The sequence below is a fragment of the Pongo abelii genome, chromosome 16, assembly GCF_028885655.2.
Source record: "Pongo abelii isolate AG06213 chromosome 16, NHGRI_mPonAbe1-v2.0_pri, whole genome shotgun sequence".
In the NCBI taxonomy this organism is placed as follows: domain Eukaryota; kingdom Metazoa; phylum Chordata; class Mammalia; order Primates; family Hominidae; genus Pongo; species Pongo abelii.
Window position 1 is genome coordinate 33,546,797 of NC_072001.2, and position 17,120 is coordinate 33,563,916.

Consider the following 17,120-nt stretch of genomic DNA (forward strand, 5'->3'; position numbering starts at 1 on the left):
ATGGCCAGAAGTCCTAAAATCAAGGTGTCAGCAGGACTGCATTCCTTCTGGAGGCTCTAAGGGACAATCTGTTTCCTTGTCTTTCCCAGCTTCTAGAGGCTGCCTGCATTCTTTGGTTTGTAGACCCATAAATTTTCAAGGCTATCAGTGTATCCTCTTTAGATCTCTCCTTCTGACTCTGACTCCTGCCTCCGTCATTGCACCACCATCTCCTCTGCTTCTGCTGTCACATCATCTTCTCTGACTTTGGCCCTCTTGCCTCCCTCTTATGAGGACTTTTGTGATTACATTGGGCTCCCTGGGATAATACAGAAAAATCTCCCCGTTTCAAGATTTTAAATGATATCTGCAAAGTCCCTTTTTCCATGTAAGATAACATATTCGTAGGTTCCAGGGATTAGGATGTGACACCTTTGGTGCACCATTATTTTGTCTACTACAGAGGGAAATAAAGAAATGTTGGGGGAATAATTTCCCAGAGCTAAACAAGGAGCAACAGTTTTTAAATTAAAACTTTCTCAAGTTATTTGATAGGATGATTGAGAAAAGATAGCTGGGTGTGGTAGCTCACACCTGTAATTCCATTATTTTGAGAGGCTGAGGCGAGAGGATCGCTTGAACCCAGGAGTTCAAGACCAGCCTGGGCAACATAGGGAGACCTCTTCTCTATAAAAAAGAAGTGAAAAGAAGAGAGAGGATCAATACCTGGGCATTTTGCCATGAACTATGAGAAAGATAAGGGGAGGGGGTGGCACAGGTCATGGGCAGAGAAACGAGCTCAGCAGCAGGATATGCTAAGGAGAAATAGAAGGCTTCCTTCAAGGCTGGAGGGAAAACTGTCTTGTCTCAAAAATGATACAGTAAGCTGAACTATTAATCATAAAAGCAAAAATAATGGTTTATGTATAAGAAAAGATTTTAAAAGTTAACCACCCATGAACTCATTCTAGGGAAATACATACACTTGAGAAATACTCTGGTCATGAGAAAGTGAAAATCAAGAAAAAAGAAAAATAAAGACTTCCCCAAACTACAGAACTAAATCAATATTGCAGTGAAAAGCAATTCCATACCAGGAACTCAAAGATGATTCAATAATAAGAAATATACTATAAAATGAACCACATTAATAAGTTGAAGGAGAAAAAATTATTTGACTCTCTCTACAGAGACCAATAAAGCCTTTGGAAACATTTCACACCCATTTGTACTTACAGTCTTGAAAAAATGAATGGATACATCCTTATCATGATAAACTATGTATATACCTCATGCTAAAATCACTGATATATTTAATGAGGAAACACTAGAGACATTCCTACTAAGGTTAGGAACAAGGCAAACACTTCCTTAGCTCTATTATTACTTAATATATTAACCAATGCAATCAGGTAAGAGAAAAGAACTGGAGGCATAAAACTTGAAAAAGAAGAACTATTTCTGTTTGCAGATGGCAAAATGGTACATCTGGAAAACCCTAGAGAGCAAAGTTGTAAAATAGTTGGTAAAACCACCTCAAAAAAAAAAAAAAAAGAATTCTGCAAGACAGCAGGTTACAAAATTAATAGAGCAATTAATAAATTTCATATGTTGCATATAATATATAAATTGCACATATGAAGTTAAAAGATGAATTGCTTCTCACCAGGTAGTCACAGGGAAGACCAAGGAAACTCTTGAGAAAGCTTCCTTCCTAGTGGTGTTACAGGTCACTTCTCCCCTATCCCTCCCCGTCCCTCACCATCCATGGGAAAAAACATAAAATGTGGGGATGGAGGAGTGCCAACAGTGTCATCCTTATGAAAAAGGGAAGTTAAAATTCTAGCAAAATAGTCCCCATTCTAAACACAAGGTAACACTAGAATTTGAAGTCTGTTATATAATGAGAATAACCATTGCAATGTTAAATCTCAAATCAAACTCAACTCCTGACTAGATTAATAGAACCCCCACATTAAAGACCCAGAAGGAAAGTTGTGCTCATTTCCAAGTATGAAAATTATTTACCTGTGTCACTACTGTTAAATGTTTGTTTTTAAACAAAAACTCTGAGCCATATGAGAAAGCAAGAGATGTTGGAACTATCAGACAGGGAACTTAAAATTGTAATGATTAGTGTGTTAAAGACTCTAAAGGAAAAGCTGGTAACATACGAGATCAGGTGGATAATTCAACAGAGAAGTGGAAACTGTATGAAAGAATCAACTGGTGATACTAGAAATGAAAAACACAGTGAGAGAGATGAAGAATGCCTTTGACTGGCTCATCAGTAGACTAGACAGAGTGAAGATAAGAATCAACATGAACTTGAAGATAAGTCAATAGAAAAACAAAGAGCAACAAACAGTTGAAAAAAAAACAAACCAGCCAGGCATGGTGGCTCATGCTTGTAATCCCAGTACTTTGGGAGCCTGAGGTGTGCGGATCACCTGAGGTCAGGAGTTCCAGACCAGCCTGGCCAATGTGGCAAAATCCTGTCTCTACTAAAAATACAAAAATTTGCCGGGCATGATGGTGCATGCCTGTAATCTCAGCTACTCAGGAAGCTGAGGTGGGAGAATTTCTTGAGCCCAGGAGGCGGAGTTCACAGTGAGTCCAAATTGTGCCATTGCACTCCAGCCTGGGCAACAGAGCAGGACTCTATCTCAAAAAAATACCCCAAAAACAAACAAACAAAACCAGTTCATCTAATTGCTGTGGGACAATACCAAATGATGCAATATATGCATTATACAAATCCCAAGAGGAGAAGAGAAAGAATAAAAGGGAAGAAATATTTGAGAAACGTTGGCTGGGAATTTTTCCAAAAATAATGACAGACACTAAGCCATAGATTCAAGAAGCTTAGATAACACCAAGCAGGAAAGAAAGAGAGAGAGAGAAAGGAGGAAGAAAAGGGAGGAAGAAGGAAAGAAGGAAGAGAGAAACCACACTTAACGTATGTCATATTCAAGTTTCCAAAAACAAAAAACAAAGAAAAGACCCTGAAGACAGCCAGAGAAAAAGGACACATTACATACAGAGAAACAAAGATGAGAATTGCAGTGGACTTCACCTCAGAAGCCATGCAAGCCAGATTACAATAAAGTGACATGTTTAAACTACAGAAAGACAAAACTGTCATCCCAGCATTCTATATTCAGCAAAATATCTTTAAAAAATGAAGAAGACATACTTTCTCAGATAAATAAAAACAGAAAATTTGCTACTAGCAACCCTGCAATATAAGAAATGTTAAAGGAATTTCTTCAGGCAGAAAAAAATACAATACCAACAGAATCTTGAATTTACAGAAAAACATAAAGCATTCTGGAAATGAAGCAAATGTACATAAAATAAAGTCTATTTAAAAATTTTCTTAATTTTAATTGCTCTAAAAGACAACGGTCTCAAGCAAACTATAAGATCAATGTATCATGTGTTTATAGCATATGGAAAAGTAAAATGTATGACAATAGCAGAAAGGATGGAGGAAATAATTGAGAATATAACAATAAGCCCCTTATACTACATGTGAAATGGAATAATATTGGGAGGTAGACTCTGATTAATAAAATATGTATATTATAAAACCTAGGAAAACCACCAAAAGTATAAAAAAGAGTTATAAATAATAAGGCAATAATGGGGATCAAATTGAACAATAAAAAGTCTTCAGCAACCCAAAATACTGCATTAAAAAAAGGAAAGATAAAAAAGTACAGAGGGACTAAAAAGAAAACAGGTAGCAAGATGAAAGATTTTTATCAAAATCTATCAATAGTCAATTTAAATTGAGAGGGACTAAACGCATCAATTAAAAAACAGAGACCAAGTGGCAGAATAAAAAGCAATCCAAATTGTATGTTGTCAACGAGAAACCTGCTTTAAATATAAAGATATAAATGAGTTAAACTAAAAAGATGGAAAAAGATATACCATGCAGACAGTAAACACCAACCCACACACACACACACACACACACACACACACACACACACACACACCCCATAACATCAAAGTAGAATTCAGAATGAGAAATATCATCAGAGACAAAGGAAGACATAATGTAATAATGAGTCAGTTTTCCAAAAAGCCACAACAATCCTAAACATGTATATGCCTAACAACAGAGTTCGAAATACATAAACTAAAAACGAATCGAACTGAAGCAAAAAATGAACAAATACACAATTAGACTGTAGATCTCTGGCCATACTGACCAGTATCAGGAATAAAAAAGTGGACATCATTACAGACCCCTATAGACATTAAAAAGATAATGTGAAAATGCTTCAAATAAGCAGAGTAAAATGGATCAGTTCCTTAAGATATGATCAAAACTCACTGAAGAAGAAAACCAGTCTTCTTTCTATAAAGAAATTGATTTTATGGTTAAAAGCTTTCTATATAGAGAATGCCATGCCCAGATGTGTTTGCAGGTTAGTTCTAAAAACATTTATGGCAGAAATAATACCAATTTTACACAATCTCTTCCAGAAAATAGAAATCATCTTATCAGTCCAGTATTCCAATGAGATGAAGAAAACTACAAGCTGTTATCCCTCACGATTATATAGATGCAACAATCATCAATATAAATTAACATATTGAATCCAGCAATATATAAATCTTTTTTTTTCTGTTTCAGTTGATGCTGCTATAAAGTCAACAATATATTACAATCTAGTGTGTTTATCCCATGAATGCAAGGCTCAATTAACATTTGAAATTCAATCAATGTAACTTACCATACCAACACATTTTTTTTTCTTTTTTTTTTTTTTTGAGACGGAGTCTCGCTCTGTCGCCCAGGCTGGAATGTAGTGGTGTGATCTTGGCTCACTGCAAACTCCGCCTCCCAGGTTCACGCTATCCTCCTGCCTCAGCCTCCTGAGTAGCTGGGACTACAGGCGCCTACCACCATGCCTGGCTATTTTTTTTTTTTTTGTATTTTTAGTAGAGACGGGGCTTCACCGTGTTAGCCAGGACGGTCTCCATCTCCTGATCTTGTGATCCACCCACCTCGGCCTCCCAAAGTGCTACGATTACAAGCATGAGCCACTGTGCCCGGCCCAAACAAAAATTTTTTAAAAAAGAAAACTATATGATTATCTCAATAGAAGTATAAATAGTACTTTACAGTATTCACAATCTATTTATGATGAAAAAACAAACTCTCAATCCAAACTCTCAATCTATTTGGAATAAATAAGACATTTCTTTATATGAAAACAGGGAGGTACAAAAAACCAAAGCTAGCATCATACTTGGTTGTGAAAGACTCAATATGTCTACCCAAGGATCAGACACAAGTCAAGGATGTCCTCTTTTACTACTCCTATTCAACAATGTGCTGGAAATCATAGCTAGCTGCTATGGTCTAAATGTTAGTGTCTCCCAGGAAGTTATATATTGAAACTGAATTCCCCTATGTAATTATGTTAAGAGGTGGGCCTTTGGGAGGGGATTAGGTAGTGAAGCTTTCCCCTCTCCTCAGCGGGATTAGTGCCCTTATAAAAAAGGCTCAAGGGAGCTTGTTTGCTTCTTTCACCGTGTGAGAACACAGCTAGAAGCTGCCGTCTTTGAAAAAAAGGAGCTTTTGCCAGACACCAAATGTGCTAGCACCTTGATCTTAGACTTACTAATTACCAGAACTGTGAGCAATAAATTTCTGTTGTTTGTAAGTTATCTGGTCTATGGTAATTTGTTACTGCAGCCTGAATGGGCTAAAACACCAGCGTAACATGGCAAGACAAGACATAAAATATCGTGGTTTGTAAAGGAATAATTTGCCTCTAGTTACAGATGACATGATTGTACATGCAGAAAAGTCCAAAAAAAACACTATGAAAAAGAAAATGTTCTAGAATTAATAAAAGAGTTTAGCTAGGATACAAGTTTAATAAACAAAAATTAATTGGTTTGCTACTAGTCATGCACAACTGCAATTAAAAATTTTAAAATCACCACTTTAAAAAGCAAAGAGGAAGAGGAACTTCTACATGTTTAGGTGTCACTGAAAGAAAAACTTATCATGTTCCACACCTCCAGCTCGAGATTTCTTCTTAAAAATTTTGCCTGATGGGAGACGAAGGCCATAAAACAGATAGCTTCCAATCTCTTCTCATTGGAATTGACTTCTTGTGCAACAGAATGCGGAGAAGTTTAAACCCAAGGGCCTCCAGAGAACAGTGCAAGTTGTAGTGAAAGGCATCTGAAAGGAGATTCATGAATTTATGAAGAGAAAGCCTAAACCAGGCTGGATAGTTTTTAGGACAGAACTGAGGAACCAGACAGTTGGGAGCAGCACTTCTGAGTTCCTGGGGAAAAATATGAAGCTTAGACCTCAGAAACGGTTCCTTCAAAGGAATCACAATTTGATTGGATGTGTTTGCAGAGGCATCAATGCCCCAGGGCACTCTCGAAAACAAAAGAACAATATTGAGCAATTAGTGGTTTCACATCTGGATGTGGCCAGAGACAGAAAGAGAGTGCTAACAATACCACAGTCAATTCATTACTCAAGTTGAAGAACAGAGAGAAAATGAATGGAAAAAAAAAAAAAAACAGCCTCAGAGATATGTGGGACAGCATTAAACATAACATATACATAACCATGTACCAGAAGGAGAGGAGAGAAAGGAGAAAAAAATATTCAAAGAAATAATGGCAGAAAACTTCTCAAATTTATTGAAAACAACAACCTACTCATTCAGAAAGGTCAATCAACTCCAAACAGGATAAATTAGAAAAGATTTACAAACAAAAACATCATGGTGAAAACCAGACAAGAAAAAATCTTAAAGGCAGCAAGAGAAAAATGACTTATCACCTAAAAAAGAACCCCAAATACATTAACAGCTGACTTTTCATAACAAAACACAGATTAGAAGGCAGTGAAATAACATATTTGAAGTGTTCAAAGAAAAAATCATCAAGGAAGAATCCTATATACATCACAGCTATATTAGAAAAATGAAGGCAAAATAAAGAAATTCCTAGGTTAAAAAACAAAACAAAACAAAACAAAACCCCAGAGAATTTCTTGCTATTAGGCCTGCCTTCAAGAAATACTAAAAAAAATTCTTCAGGTTGAAAGCAAGTTACCTTAAATGGTAATTCGAATCCACAGAATTTGTTCCACAGAAACAAAGAGTATCAGTGAAAGTTACTGTCCTTTAAAAAGACACTATAAATGCATATTTTCTCTTTTGTCTCATACTTATTTTAAAAGCAATTATATAGAATAATATGTATATCATGCACTGTTGAGCCTATAACATATATGTGAAATATATTTGTCAATAATATCACAAAGGAGGTAAGTGGGAGTAAACATTTAATGGGCTAAGAAAATGATTATAACAATGTATCATTGAGTTTGTAAAATTAATAGATGTAATGCATATAAAAATAATACCACAGAAATGGGGGAAATGGAACAGGGCTGTATAGGAGTAGTGTTCTTAATAGATCACTGGAATTAAACTAGTTTAAGTCTCAAGGTGATTATGATCAGTTAAATATATATGGTAGGCCCTAGAGCAACCACTAAAAAATGACATAAAAATATAGTGGGAAAAAATCCTAATGAAATTAAAATGCTACATTAGAAAATATTTACTTAATGCAGAAAAAGCAGTAAAGCAGCAATGGAAGAACAGAAGAAACACAGGACATATGTAAGACAAAAATAAAACAGACTAATTATATTGATAATATCAAATGCGAGAGTGAATTAAACAATTCTCAAAAGGCAAAAATTGTCATACTGAATTACAAAAAACATGCTTCTACTTACTATATGTTGTCTGCAAGAAAGACACTTTTAATTCAAAGATACAAATAGATTGACAGTAAAAGGATGGAAAAAGATATGTCATGAAAACAGCAACCATAGGAAAGCTGGAGTGGCTACAGTAATAGATAAAATATACTTTAAAACAAAATATGTTGCTGGACATCAGTGGGAGTACTATATAACAGTAAAAGGATTAACTCATCAGGAAAATATACCAATTATAAATATATATTCAGCTAATAACAGAGCACCAACACATGGAAAAAACTGACAGAAATGGAGAAATAAATAGACATTTCAATATCCTTTCTCAATGATAGAATGATTAGACAGAAGATCAATAAAGAAGTAGAAGAAGACTTGAATGACACTATAAACCAACTACACCTAACAGACAACTATAGACCATGCTATAGTTTATATATTTGGCCCCTCCAAATCTCATGTTGAAATTTGATCCGCAATGTTGGAGGTAGGGACTAGATCGGAGACATTTGGGTCATGGAGGTATATCTTTCATGAATGTCTTGGTGCTATCCTCATATTAATGACTGAGTTCTTATTCTATTAGTTCCCATGGGAGCTAGTTGTTTAAAATAATCTGGCACTTCCCTTCCTCCCCTCTCTGTTGCTTCCATTCTCTTGCCGTGTGATCTCTGCACACGTCCGCTCCCCTTTGCGTTCTGCCATGAGTCCACGAGTGAAAGCAGCCTATAGCCCTCACCAGAAGTAGATGTTGGTACCATGTTTCTTGTAAAGCCTGCAGAACCATGAGCTAAATAAAACTATTTTCTTTATAAATCATCCAGCCTCAGGTATTCCTTTATAGCAACACAGATGAACTAAGACAGAACATTCCACTGAATTACGACAAAATACATACTCTTCTCAAGTGTACATAAAACATTCTCTAGGATAGACCATATGCTAAACCATAAAGCATACTTTACTAAATTTAAAATAATTGAAATAACACAAAATATGTTCTCTGACCACAATGGAATGAAATTAGAAATTTACAGCAGGAAAATAATTTGGTAAACTCAGAGATATGTGGAAATTTTACAAAACACTCCTGAATAACCAATAGGACAAAGAAAAAATAAAAAGGGAAGTCAGAAAATAGATTGATGTGAGGGAAAATGAAGATACAACGTCCCCAAAGTAATGGAATGCAAGTAAAGCAGTGCTTAGAGGGAACTTTATAGCTGTAAATACCTATGTTAAGAAAGAAAAAAGATCTTAAATCAATACTCTAACCTTTCACCTTAAGAGACTGGAAACTAAACCCAAAGCAAGCTAAAGGAAGAAAATAATAAAGATTAGAATAGAAATCAATGAAATAGAGAATAAAAAACAATAGATGGACAATAAAAATAATAGAAAAAATTGATAAAACCAAAACCTCGTTCTTTATAAACATCTACAAAATTGATACATATTTAATTTTTAGGTTGAAATTTTCAGCTTCTAGGGTGAACAAGAAAAAAAAGAGGGCTCAAATTACTAGAATCAGGAATGAAAGAGGAGACATTACTACTGACTTTACAGAAGTAAAAGGGATTTTAAAGAAATACTATGAACAATTGTATGCCAACAAGTTAGGTAACAACAAATTAGATAAAATTGACAAATTTCTAGAAAGATACAAACTACCAAAACTGATTACACAAGAAATAGGCAATCTGAATATACCTATAAGAAGCAAAGTAATAAAAAACTACCCACTAAGAAAATCTTAGGCCCAGAATACTTCATCACTGAATTCTACCAAGCATTTAAAGGAGAATTAATGCCAATATCTCACATTAAAAAAAGGGGTGGGAACACTCTCCCACTCATTATGAAGCCATTATTATCCTTATACGAATACCAGATGAGACATTACAAGAAAACTACAGAGCAATATCTGTTATGAATACAGATATAAAAAATTCTAAACAAAATAATAGCAAACCAAATTCAGCAATATATAAAAAGAAATATACACCATGACCAAGTGATATTTACAGCAGAGATGTAAGGTTGACTTAACATTTTACAAATAATTAATGTAATACATCACACAATAGATTAAAAACCAAAAATCACATGAACATCTCAAAAATCATTTGAAAAACTCCAACATCTTTTCTTGACAAAAACACTTACCAAACTAAAAACAAGGAAACTTCTTCAATTAGATGAAGGCATTTATAAAACACCCATATCAAATATCATACTTAATAGTGAAAGGAAAAATGGACCCAAATACTCTCAAAGGAATCAAGAAAAGAGAGAAAAATTAACATAGAACAAATGAGACAAATAGCACCATTAAGATGGTAGCTTTAAATTGAAATATATTAGAAATTTCATTAACTTGTGTGTTGCATTGCTTTGTCATGAACTGTTAATATGTTTCCTAGAGTTCGAATGTGTCCCTCAAAGTTCATGTGTTGGAAACTTACTCCCCAATGTAAAGCATTGAGAGGTGGAACATTTAAGAGGTGATTAGGTCATGGAGTGCTCTGCCCTAATACATGAATTAATGGCAATGTTATGAGTAATTATCATGATTAGTTATCATGAAAGTGGGTTCCTTACAAAAGGATGAGTTTGGTTTGCCCCCTTCTCCCTTTCTCATCCATGTGATGCCTTCTACCACATTATGAAGCAGGAAAAAGGCAATCACAAGATGCTGGGCCCTTGATCTTGGACTTCCAAGCCTCCAGAACTATGAGAAATAAGTTTCTTTTTAAAATAAATTATCTAGGCCGGGCACAGTGGCTCATGGCTGTAATCCCCAGCACTTTGGGAGGCCGAGATGGGAGGATCACTTGAGGTCAGGAGTTCAAGAACAGCCTGGCCAAAATGGTGAAACCCCATCTCTACTAAAAATACAAAAATTAGCCAGGCATGGTGGTGTGTGCCTGTAATCCCAGCTACTCAGGAGGCTGAGGCATGAGAATTGCTTGAACCTGGGAGGCAGAGGTTGCAGTGAGCTGAGATCGTGCCACTGCACTTCAGCTTGGGTGACAGAGTAAGACTCTGTCTCAAATAAAATAAAATAAAATAAAATAAATTATCTAGTCTCTGGTATTCTATTTTTTCCCTTTTTTTTAAACAGAGTTTCGGTCTTGTTGCCCAGGCTGGAGTGCAATGGCGCGATCTTGGCTCACTGCAACCTCCATCTCCCAGGTTCAAGCGATTCTTCTGTCTCAGCCTCCCGAGTAGCTGGGATTACAGGCGCATACCACCATGCTCTGCTAATTTTTGCATTTTTAGTAGAGACAGGGTTTCATCATATTGGTCAGGCTGGTCTGGAACTCCGGACCTCAGGTGATCTGCCTGCCTCAGCCTCCCAAAATGCTGGGATTACAGGCATGAGCCACTGCGCCCGGCTTTCTGGTATTCTGTTATAGCAGCACAAAATGGACTAAGACAATGTTAAATGATCCAATTAAAGTAAAAAGTTTGTTAAAGTGTATTAAAAACCTAACAAACTTTACCTTTTTTTAAATGACAAAGTGCACATTCAACACACAAGGATACAGGGAGCTTGTGAATAAGAGGACTAAAAAAGATTTACTGTGCAAACACTAACCAAAACCCACCTTTATATATAGAAAGGCAAAATAGAGCTTATGACAGAGCTTTACTTCTAAGTAACTCAAGGTTTAAAGAAGAATTGTAATTAAAAATTTGCACTTAATTACATAAAAGCTCTCCATATACTGTATATCAAATCTTGTTGGAAGCAGCTAAAGTTGTACTTCAGAGGATTTTTTTAGCCTTCAAACATATAAAGAAAGAATAAAGGCTGAAAGAGCAATTATCTATTCAAAGAAATTAGGAAAACAAAATATCCATTTGAAGAAATCAGAGAAAAAGTATATTAAATCTAAAGAAAGTAGAGTGAAAGACACAGGGATGACAAGAACAGAAATTAATGACATAGAAAACAAACATAAATAAAAGGAATCAACCAAACCAAAAGTTGCTTCTTTGCAAAAATTAATGAGATGATATACTTTAGTAACAGTGTTCAAGGACAAAAACAAAGAGTGTACAAATAACACTATCAAGAATGAAAGAGGACCATCACTATCAATCCCACAAATAATAATAAGAAAAGTAGAGGACATACTGGACAACTCAACACCACAAAACTGTGAAAGATAGTTAACTGAAAAAATACTAATTACAGAAACATACACAGTAGAAATAGTACTAAATAAATTTAATCAGTAAGCAAAATTTTTTTCTACAAAAACTTTTGTACAAAGCTACCATGGCTTTCCCAGCAGGATCTATGCATCAGTCCATTTTTGTGTTGCTATAAAGAAATACTCAAGAATGAGTAATTTATAATGAAAAAATATTTAGGTTTGGTGTGGTGGCTCACATCTGTGATCCTAGCACTTTGGGAGACCAAGGCTAGAAGATCCCTTGTGCTCAGGAGTCTGAGACCAGCCCGGGCAACATAGAGAGACTCTGTCTCTAAAAATACTACATATATACAAACATAAATAAGAAAGGAGATCTAATTGGCTCACAGTTCTGCAGCTGTACAGGAAGCTTGGTGCTGGCATCTGCTTCTGGTGAGGGCCTCAAGATGCATACAATCATGGTGGAAGGCAAATGGGGAGCTGGTGTATTTCATGGTGCATCCCCCCAGAAAAGGCTTGAGAGGCCCCCAGAATCCCTAGCTGGGTGACTAGTGAAGATCTTTCCTTGTATAAAACCAGGCCACAAAGACTGAAGAGTTGCCTGTTTTTCAAAAGCACAAATCCCAGTAAAAAATAATAAGGCACGTGAAGAAATAGGGAAAAATGGCCCAATCAAAGGAACAAAATATATATCCAGGAACTGACCTTAAACAAAGAGATCAATTAATGACCTGAAAAAGAATTCGAAATAATTGTCTTAAAGAACTTCAATGTGATACAAGAGTATACAGATAGACAACTAAAAACAAATCCAGAAAACAACACATTAACAAAGTGACAATATGATCAAAGAGACAAAAACTAAGGAAGAAAAAACAAATAGAAATTCCAGAGCCGAAGATTGCAATAATTGAATTATAAAATTCACTAGAAGGATTCAATAGACAACTTGATCAAGCAGAACAAAGAATCAGTGAAGTCGAAGACATAATTTGAAATGATCAAGTCACAGGAACAAAAAGAATAAAGGATTAATAAAAGTGAAGAAAGCATAAGGGACTTATGAAAAATCATCAAGCATATCAATATACATGTTATAGGAGTTAAAAAGAAGAAAGAGAGCAAAGGGCAGAGAGTTTATTTGAAGAAATAATGGCCCAAACTTCCAAATCTAAGAAAGAAAATGGACATCCAAATTCTAGAAGTTCGAAGGATGCTGACTAAGAAGAACCCAAAGATGCCCACACTGAGACATATTGTAATCAAACTATCAAGGACAGTTTGATGTATCAGAAGTCAAGGATAAAGAGGGAGTCTTGAAAATAGCAAGAGAAAAGCCACTTGTATGTACAAGGGAGCTACTGTAAGATTATCAGCTGATTTCTCAGCAGAAACATTATAGGCTAGAAAGGAGTTAGATATTATATTCAAAGTGCTGGAAGAAAAAAACTTTTGTCAACCAAGAATATTATAACCAACAAAACTGTTCTTCAAAAATGAACAAGAAGGCAGCCACGTGGTCTCCCAAGACCACAACCCAGCCGCCACTAGTGTCGTCGCCACCCATAAAAGAGCCGAGCTGAGTAGGGGTGCTGCCCAGAGTCCTGTGGGCAAAAGACTATAGCAGGAGCTGATGACCCTCATGATCTCTGGTGACAAAGGGATTTCTGCTTTCCTTGAATCAGACAACCTTTTCAAATGGGTAGGGACCATCCATGGAGCAGCTGGCACAGTATATGAGGACCTGAGGTATGAGCTCTTGCTAGAGTTCCCCAGTGGCTACCCTTACAATGAGCCCACAGTGAAGTTCCTCATACCCTGCTACCACCCCAACATAGACACCCAGGGTAACATATGCCTGGATATCCGGAAGGACAAGTGGTCTGTACTGTATGGCATCAGGACCATTCGGGTCTCCATCCAGAGCCTGCTAGGAGAACCCAACATTGATAGCCCTTTGAACATGCATGCTCTTGAGTTCTGGAAAAACCCTACAGCTTTTACCTGCAAGAAACCTATTCAAAGTAGGTTACCAACTAGGACCCCTGACCCAGGCTGCCCAGACTGTCCTTTTTTTTTTTTTTTCTTTTTTTTTTTGAGATGGAGTCTCGCTCTGTTGCCCAGGCTGGAGTGCAGTGGTGAGATCTCAGCTCACTGCAACCTCCACCTCCCAGGTTCAAACGATTCTCGTGCCTCAGCCTCCCGAGTAGCTGGGATTACAAGTGCCTGCCACCACGCCCGGCTAATTTTGATATTTTTAGTAGAGACAAGGTTTCACCACGTTGGTCAGGCTGGTCACAAACTCCTGACCTCAGGTGATCTGCCCGCCTTGGCCTCCCAAAGTGTTGGGATTACAGGCATGAGCCACCACGCCTGGCTTCCCTGCCTATCTTTGTGTTGCCTTTTTAAGTTTTCCTTCTATGGTCTGTCCTGTCTGATTTCTGTATAGGACTCTGCATCTTCAGCTGTGGTATTATTTTTGTTTTGTTTTTGTCTTTTAAATTAAGCCTCGGTTGAGCCATTGTGATGTATATTAAATAAATACATTTTGGTTATTAAAAAAAAATGAAGGTGAAATAAAGACCTTCCCAGAAAAATAAAAGCTGAAGGTGTTTATCCACACTAAATCTACCTTACAAAAAAATGCTAAAGGGAGTTCTTCAAGTTGAAACAAAAGGACACTTGACAGCAACACAACAGCATAAAAAATATGAAGTGCTCAGTAAAGGGAGGTATATGGAAAAGTACAGAATCCTATAATATTCTAATGGTGGTACATAAATCACATTTAATCCTGGTATAAAATTTGAAAAAGTATAAACAGAACTATAATTATCAAACTATGTTAATGAACATAAAATATAAAAATATGCAATTTGTGAAATAAATAACATAAAGTAGGGGAGATGTAAAATTTCGTATGTAATTGATATTAAGTTTTTGTCAGTTTAAAATAAATGGCTACAATGATAAGGTATTATACTTAATCCCCATGGTAATCACAAAGGAAATATCTGTAGAAGATATACAGAAGAAAATGAGAAAGGAATCAAACTTGTCACTAAAAAAAAAATTAACAAAACCTAATGAGAAAGGAAAAGGGACAAAATAACTGCAAGGTATACAAAAAACAATCAACAAAATGGCAAAGTAAGTCCTTTCCTGTCAGTAATTTTTATATATGTAAATCAAAAGAAATAGAGGGCCGAGTGTGATGGCTCACACCTGTATTCCCAGCATTTTGGGAGGCCAGGACGGGCAGATCACCTGAGGTCAGGAGTTCGAGACCAGCCTGGCCAACATGATGAAACCCCTATCTCTACCAAAAATATAAAAAATTAGCAGGGCATGGTGGTGTGCACCTGTAATCCCAGCTACTCAGTAGGATGAGGCAGGAGAATAGCTTGAACTTGGGAGGCGGAGGTTGTAGTGAGCTGAGACCGTGCCACTGCACTCCAATCTGGGTGACAGAGCAAGACTCCATCTCAAAAACAAACAAACAAACAAACAAAAAACAAAAAAAAAAAAAGAAAGAAAAAAGAAATAGAGTGGTTCAATAGATTTTTCAGAACCTCAAGACCCACTCACCTTAGATATAAAGACACATATAGGCTGCGTATTAGTTCATTCTCACAGTGTTATGAAGAAATACCCAAGACTGGGTAATTTATAAAGAAAAGAGGTTTAATTGACTCACAGTTCTTCATTGCTGGAGAGACCTCAGGAAACTTACAATCACGGTGAAAGGCAAAGGAGAAGCAGGCACCTTCTTTTCAGGGTAGCAGGACAGAGTGAATGCAAGCAGGGGAAATGGTAGATGCTTATAAAACCATCAGATCTCGTAAGGCTCACTCATTACCATGAGAATATGGGGGAAACCGTCCCCATGATCCAATTACCTCCACCTGGTCCTGCCCTTGACACATGGGGATTATTACAATTCAAGGTGAGATCTGGATGGGGACACAGAGACAAACCATATCAGGCTGCAAGTGAAAGCATGGATAAAGATATTATATGCAAATTGCAACCAAAAGAGAGCAGTGCTGGCCAATTTATATCAGACAAAATAGACTCTAAGACAAAAACTGTCACAAGAGACAAAGATGAACATATAACAATAAAAGAATCAATTTTCAGCTGGGCGCAGTGGCTCAGGCCTATAATCTCAGCATTTTGGGAGGCTGAGGTGGGCTGATCACCTGTGGACAGGAGTTTGAGACCAGCCTGGCCAACATGGCAAAACCCTGTCTCTACAAAAATACAAAAAAAAATTAGCTGGGCATGATGGTGGACTCCTGTAGTCCCAGCTACTCAGGAGGCTGAGGCAGGAGAATCACTTGAACCTGGGAGACAGAGGTTGCAGTGAGCCAAGATCAAGCCACTGCACTCCAGCCTGGGTGAGAGTGAGACTCCTTCTCAAATAAAAAAAAGCAAGAATCAATTTTCCAGTCATATAACAATTACATATATATATCTAACAGTAGCTCACTCAAATATATGAAGCAAATGTTGAAAGAATTGAAGGGACAAATAGGCAGTAACACAGTAATAGAAGGAGATTTTAATACCTTGCTTTCAATAACACATAGAATAACCAGACAGAAAATTAATAAAGAAACAGATAACTTGGGCCGGGTGTTGTGGCTCACGTCTATAATCCCAGCGCTTTGGGAGGCTGAGGCGGGTGGATCACCTGAGGTCAGGAGTTCGAGACCAGGCTGGCCAACATGGTGAAACCCCGTCTCTACTAAAAATACAAAAATTAGCCAGGTGTGGTGGTGGGTGCCCATAATCCCAGCTACTCAGGAGGCTGAGGCTGGAGAATGGCTTGAACCCAGGAAGCGGAGGTTGCAGTGAGCCGAGATTGTGACATTACACTCCAGCCTGGGTGACAAGAGTGAGATTCCATCTCAAAAAAAAAAAAAAAAAGGAACTTGAACAACGTTATAGACCAGTTGGACCTACAGACATATACAGAATACTCTAAGAACTGCAGAATAAATGTTCTTCTCAAACTCACATGGAACATTCTTCAGGATAGATCACATGTTAGGCCACAAAACAAATCTTAAATTTAAGAAAATTGAAATCATACCAACAGTCTTTTCTGATTATGTTGGAATAAAACTAGAAATCAACAGCAAAAGGAAAATGGGTAGATCACAAATATGGGGAAATTAAAC

General features: G+C 36.8%; 1 pseudogene; it reads left to right on the forward strand.

Moving 5' to 3' along the window:
* Window positions 1–11,494: 11,494 nt before the first annotated feature.
* On the forward strand, window positions 11,495–13,983 carry LOC100455095 (ubiquitin-conjugating enzyme E2 C-like; annotated as a pseudogene).
* The last annotated feature ends 3,137 nt before the right edge of the window (window positions 13,984–17,120 follow it).